This window comes from Salvelinus fontinalis, chromosome 16, assembly GCF_029448725.1.
Source record: "Salvelinus fontinalis isolate EN_2023a chromosome 16, ASM2944872v1, whole genome shotgun sequence".
Classification (NCBI taxonomy): domain Eukaryota; kingdom Metazoa; phylum Chordata; class Actinopteri; order Salmoniformes; family Salmonidae; genus Salvelinus; species Salvelinus fontinalis.
This window is the reverse complement of record NC_074680.1, coordinates 17,188,107-17,195,520: the sequence shown is the minus strand read 5'-3', so window position 1 is coordinate 17,195,520 and position 7,414 is coordinate 17,188,107.

Sequence of the window (7,414 nt, the reverse complement as noted above, 5' to 3'; positions counted from 1 at the left end):
AGATAAATATGAAAGGGGCCCATGAGACTGACATTCTGACAACTATTTCAGAATACACTAAAGAAACTGATCGTTCAGATGATCTGGATAATTTTCTGTCTGACACTGCCATCTAGAGGATATAAAAAGGTTCCATTTGGTAAAAGTGAGAAATAAAAAATTTACGCTACATAGCCTGTCAGAGATTTGAGCACTAAATGCATCAGGACATTGCATGCATTGGCCTATAGTCTTAGGCGTCCACTGTATGATATTAATATTTAAAAAATAAATATAAAAGAAGAGAAGCCAGGTTAGTCCTAGCCCCAGAGAGAAATAGAGATATGCCGGCGACATGCTATGACACCAACATGCATTTCTTTATTCTTGTCAGATGGGCTACTGCGTTTGCCATACATATATCGGGCAACAGAAAGAGACTAATAAGTTATTTTTAGATCAGAATATATTTTTTATAAAGATAAGCATTATATTAGACTCTGGTAGGCCTAAAATGTACTTCCTCACCTTAAATTCAACTGTCAGTCAGTTGGAGCGCCAGTGCGTGCTGCCTTCATATCATAGGCCTGCAGTATAGGCAAATAGCCACACCACGGCAAACTTTTACAAAAGGCATCATAACTGCTGTATTTCTGTATTTTGAAAGTTATATATCTTGAAAAGTTGATTTTGGGACTATATCAACAATGGACTAATGAAACAAATACCAAAAGATAGTTTTTGGGTGGAGTTTTTCTTTAAACTAAATACTGAGCACAATTAAAAATACCTAATTTACCCAACGAAAATTACTCAACAGAATGAAATGTAAAGAACTGGTTTAGATTAATAAATAGGCTTACAATAATAATGATATAAAATAATAATAATGATGAAACAAATTATTATAAATACATACAAAAAAAATTCAAAATTGCATCCTACCTGAATCGCAAGTTGCACAGTAGCCTGCATTTGACCATTTGTATGGTATTAAAACATATTCTGCTAATGTCTTCCATCATGTAAAAAAATGGCTGCACTGAAGATGTCTATATCAACACCATTATCCCAGAAATACTAGACCCACACCAATTTGCATACCGCTCCAACAGATCCACAGATCCCCTCTATTGCACTCCACACTGCCCTTTCACATCTGAACAAAAGGAACACATATGTGAGAATGATATTCATTGACTACAGCTCAGCGTTCAACACCATTGTGCCCTCAAAACTCATCACTAAGCTAAGGACCCTGGGACTAAACACCTCCCTCTGCATCTGCCCCCAGGTGGTAAGGGAAGGTAACAACACATATGCCATGCTAATCCTCAACACGGGGGCCCCTCAGGGGTGCGTGCTCAGTCCCCTCCTGTACTCCCTGTTCACTCATGACTGCACGGCCAGGCACGACTCCAACACCATCATTAAGTTTGCCGCTGACACAATAGTGGTAGGCCTGATCACCGACAACGATGAGACACCCTATAGGGAGGAGGTCAGAGACCTGGCAGTGTGGTGCAAGGATAACAACCTCTCCCTCAACGTGTTCAAGACAAAGGAGATTATTGTGGACTACAGGAAAAGGAGGACCAAGCACGGTCCCATTCTCATCGACGGGGCTGGAGTGGAACAGGTTGAGAGCTTCAAACTCCTTGCTGTCCACATCACCAACAAACTAACATGGTCCAAAAACACCAAGACAGTCGTAAAGAGGGCACGACAAAACCTATTCCCCCTCAGGAGACTGAAAAGATTTGTCATGGGTCCTCAGATCCTCAAAAGGTTCTACAGCTGCACCATCGAGATGCATCCTGACTGGTTGCATCACTGCTTGGTATGGCAGCTGCTCGGCCTCCGACCGCAAGTCCCTACAAAGGGTAGTGTGTCAGAGGAAGGCCCTTAATATTGGCGAAGACTCCAGACACCCTAGTCATAGACTGTTCTCTCTGCTACCGTACGGCAAGCGGTACCGGAGCGCCAAGTCTAGGTCCAAGAGGCTTCTAAACAGCTTCTATCCCCAAGCCATCAGACTCCTGAACATCTCATCAAATTGCTACCCAGACTATTGGCATTGCCCCCACCCTCTTTTACACTGCTACACTCTGTTTATTATCTATGCATAGTCACTTTAATAACTCTACCTACAAATTATACATATTACCTCAATTACCTCGACTAACCAGTGCCCCCCGCACATTGACTCTGTACCGGTACCCCCTGTACAGTTGAAGTCGGAAGTTTACATACACTTAGGTTGGAGTCATTAAAACTCGTTTTTCAACCACTCCACAAATTTCTTGTCAATAAACTGTAGCTTTGGCAAGTCGGTTAGGACATCTACTTTGTGCATGACACAAGTCATTTTTCCAACAATTGTTTACAGACAGATTATTTAACGTAAAATTCACTGTATCACAATCCCAGTGGGTCAGAAGTTTACATAGACTAAATTGACTGTGCCTTTAAACAACTTGGAAAAATCCAGAAAATGATGTCATGACTTTAGAAGCTTTTGATAGGCTAATTGACAGAATTTGAGTCAATTGGAGGTGTACCTGTGGATATATTTCAAGGCCTACCTTCAAACTCAGTGCCTCTTTGCTTGACATCATGGGAAAATCAAAATAAATCAGCCAAGACCTCAGAAAAGAAATTGTAGACCTCCACAAGTCTGGTTCTTCCTTGAGAGCAATTTCTGTCTCCTAGAGATGTCTCCTAGAGCGTTCTGTCTCCTAGAGCTGAACGTACTTTGGTGCAAAAAGTGCAAATCAATCCCAGAACAACAGCAAAGGCCCTTGTGAAGATGCTGGAGGAAACAGGTACAAAGGTATCTATATCCACAGTAAAACGAGTCCTATATCGACATAACCTGAAAGGCCGCTCAGCAAGGAAGAAGCCACTGCTCCAAATCCGCCATAAAAAAGCCAGACTACGGTTTGCAACTGCACATTGGGACAAAGATTGCACCTTTTGGAGAAATGCCATAATGACCATCTTTATGTTTGGAGGAAAAAGAGGGATGCTTGCAAGCCGAAGAACACCATCCGAACCGTGAAGCACGGGGGTGGCAGCATCATGTTGTGGGGGTGCTTTGCTGCATGAGGGACTGGTGCACTTCACAAAAAAGATGGCTTCATGAGGCAGGAAAATGATGTGGATATATTGAAGCAACATCTCAAGACATCAGTCAGGAAGTTAAAGCTTGGTCGCAAATGGGTCTTCCAAATGGACAATGACCCCAAGCATACTTCCAAAGTTGTGGCAAAATGGCTTAAGGACAACAATGTCAAGGTATTGGAGTGACCATCACAAAGCCCTGACCTCAATCCTATAGAAAGTTTGTGGGCAGAACTGAAAAAGTGTGTGCGAGCAAGGAGGCCTACAAACCTGACTCAGTTACACCAGGTCTGTCAGGAGGAATGGGCCAAAATTCACCCAACTTATTGTGGGAAGCTTGTGGAAGGCTACCCGAAACGTTTGACCCAAGTTAAACAATTTAAAGGCAATGCTACCAAATACTAATTGATTGTATGTAAACTTCTGACCCACTGGGAATGTGATGAAATAAATAAAAGCTGAACTAAATCATTCTCTCTACTATTATTCTGACATTTCACTTTCTTAAAATAAAGTAGTGATCCTAACTGACCTAAGACAGGGAATTTTTACTTGGATTAAATGTCAGGAATTGTGAAAAACTGAGTTTAAATGTATTTGGCTAAGGTAAAACTTCCGACTTCAACTGTATTTAGCCTCACTATTGTTATTTTACTGCTGTTTTTTAATGATTTGTTATTTTTATGGGCTTGTGAGTAAGCATTTCACTATAAGGTCTACACGTGTTGTATTCGGCGCATGTGACAAATACAATTTGATTTGATTTATTGGTCTGCTAATACAGGACTAGTGCTCTACTTTTGTGATTTTTGTTTTTTAACTAAATGTATTTGAGTGTTTACTAGCACTTGTAACTTCAGTCTGATAATTATCTGTACAAGACAGTTAACCTGATAATACTTGTGGAACATAAAATTACTCGCTTGATATAGGTTTTCCAGTTTCTTGAAATTCTTTGCAAATACAACTAATTTCTATGTGAAAACTGAAATAGTGATTTCATTCCATTTCCATTTTAGTAGACACTCTTATCCAGAGCAACTTACAGTCGTGAGTGCATACATTTTTATACTTTTTCTTACTGGTCCCCCATATGAATCGAACCCACAACCCTAGCATTGCAAGCGCCATGTTCTACCAACTGAGTCACATCACAACTGTCACACCCTGATCTGTTTCACCTGTGTTTCGTCTTGTGCTTGTCTCCACTCCCCTCCAGGTGTCGCCCATCTTCCCATTATTCCCTGTCTATTATACCTGTGTTCTCTGTTTGTCTGTTACCAGTTCTTCTTGTCTTGTCAGGTCTTACAAGCGATCTTTCCCGCCTTCCTGTTTCTCTAGTTCTGTTTCCTGGTTTTTCCCGGTTCTGACCATTCTGCCTGCCCTCCATGTACCTGCCTGACTCTAATCTGATTACAAACCTCTGCCTGCCCTGACCCAGAGCCTGCCTGCTGCCCTGTACCTGCCTGACTCTGACCTGATCACAAATATCTGCCTGCCCTCGACCTGCTCTTTGCCTGCCCCGTGTTTCTAATAAATCATCTGAGAACTGGTCTATCCGCCTCACGTGTGTGCATCTGGGTCATATCCTGAGACGTGATAGTACGAACCAGCTCCGCAACGCCGTCTCCTCCCAGGGAGCCACCATTGGAAGACACGAGGAGTAACTTCAAGGTCTTATGGAAGGATTCCAGGCCTTGGAGGAACGCCAGGAACATGCCTTCAACACATTGCTGGAGTAATTCCGCAGATTGTCTGTGAGGCAGCTCACCACTACAGTAAACCCCCAGACTGTCAATTACCCCGCTATCAGCGGCGTTTCTCCCCAATCTACCCCGGCTTCCCAAGAACTCAGCTTACCTCCTTCAGAGCGCTACGCTGGAGATCCTGGATCCTGCGGGGTGTTTCTCTCCCAGTGTTCTCTCATCTTTGAGCTGCAGCCCTCTTCATTTCCCTCGGATCACTCGTGGATAGCGTACGTGATAACGCTGATGTCCGGTAGGGCTCTTGCCTGAGCTACGCCGATGTGGGAGCAACAATCCACTGTTTGCCTCAGATTGGAGGAGTTCGTGGCGGAGGTATGGAAAGTGTTAGATTCTCCGTTGTCTGGGAGAGAGGCGGTTCGTGAACTGCTCCAACTCCAGGATTCCCGTAGTGTGGCAGACTACGCAGTGGATTTTCGCACGTTGGTGGCTGAGAGTGCCTGGAATCCGGAAGCCCTGTTTGATGCGTTCCTTCACGGGTTGTCGGAGGTGATTTTTAAGACGAGCTCGCAGGCCGGGAGCTGCCCCTGGACCTCAACTCCCTCATAGCCATGACCATCTGGATCGATGGGTGGCTACGGGAACGTAGGAGGGAGAGGGAGTCTGTTCACTGTCGCCGACGCTCATCCTCGATTTCCACCTCGCCTCCAAGGAATCCGGGGAATCACCAAAACTCACATTTCCGAATGTAACCAAAGTTTCTGGGAGGTCAGAAGTTTCTGGCTGTCGAGTCATCTCCTCTGGAGCCCATGCAACTGTGCAGGGCTAGATTGTCTCCTGCTGAGCGCTTACTCAGACTTAACACCCAGAGCTGTCTGTATTATGGAGCTATGGGACATTTTGTTCTTCCTGCGGGCTTGGGAAAAGTCCTGGACCTCTCCGCCGAACGGCGGAGCACCATGACCACCGGGAGGTTTTCAGCAAGGCCCGTGCCACCACGCTTCGTCCGCATCGGCCCTATGACTGCGCCACCGACCTTCTCCCGGGCACTACACTGCCTCGGGGTGGCTTTATTTCCTGTCAGGTCCGGAGACCAAGATGATGGAGACGTATATTGAGGACTCCCTGGCTGCATGGGCTATCCGTCCTTGTGCTCCCTCACCAGAGCAGGGTTCTTCTTTGTGGAGAAGAAGGACAAAACCTTGCGTCCGTGTATCAACTACCCGGGCCTGAATGACATCCCGGTTAAAAAACGTTACCTGCTTCCCCTCATCTTTCGAGTCTCTCCAGGGGGCTACCATCTTCTCCGGGATGCTCTCCTTCTAGGCAGAGTTCCTCTGTTCAGTGTCTGTGTTCTTTTGCCCATCTTAATCTTTTCTTTTTATTGGCCAGTCTGAGATATGGCTTTTTCTTTGCAACTCTGCCTAGAAGCCCAGCATCCCGGAGTCGCCTCTTCACTTTTGACGTTGAGACTGGTGTTTTTTTGTTGTTGTTTTTTCTCCCCAATTTTCGTGGTATCCAATCGCTAGTAATTACTAACTTGTCTCATCGCTACAACTCCCGTACGGGCTCGGGAGAGACGAAGGTCGAAAGCCACGCGTCCTCCGAAGCACAACCCAACCAAGCCGCACTGCTTCTTAACACAGCGCGCCTTCAACCCGGAAGCCAGCCGCACCAATGTGTTGGAGGAAACACCGTGCACCTGGCCCCCTTGGTTAGCGCGTACTGCGCCCGGCCCGCCACAGGAGTCGCTGGAGCGCGATGAGACAAGGATATCCCTACCGGCCAAACCCTCCCTAACCCGGACGACGCTAGCCCAATTGTGCATCGCCCCACGGACCTCCCGGTCGCGGCCGGCTGCGACAGAGCCCGGGCGCGAACCCAGAGACTCTGGCCCTAGACCACTGCGCCACCCGGGAGGCCCGAGACTGGTGTTTTGCAGGTACTATTTAATGAAGCTGCCAGTTGAGGACTTGTGAGGGCTCTGTTTCTTAAACTAGACACTCTAATGTACTTGTCCTCTTGCTCAGTTGTGCACTGGAGCCTCCCACTCCTCTTTCTATTCTGTTTAGAGCCAGTTTGCGCTGTTCTGTGAAGGGAGTAGTACACAGCATTGTACGAGATCTTCAGTTTCTTGGAAATTTCTCGCATGGAATAGCCTTCATTTCTCAGATCAAGAATAGACTGATGAGTTTCAGAAGAAAGTTATTTGTTTCTGGCCATTTTGAGCCTGTAATCGAACCCACAAATGCTGATGCTCCAGATACTCAACTAGTCTAAAGAAGGCCAGTTTTATTGCATCTTTAATCAGAACAACAGTTTTCAGCTGTGCTAACATAATTGCAAAAGGGTTTTCTAATGACCAATTAGCCTTTTAAAATGATAAACTTGAATTAGCTAACACAATGTGCCATTGGAACACAGGAGTGATGGTTGCTGATAATGGGCCTCTGTACGCCTGTGTATATATTCCATTAAAAATCAGCCGTTTCCAGCTACAATAGTAATTTACAACTTTGACAATGTTTTTCTGATCAATTTGATGTTATTTTAATGGACTTAAAAAAAAAAAAAATCTTTCAAAAACAAGGATATTTCTAAGTGACCCC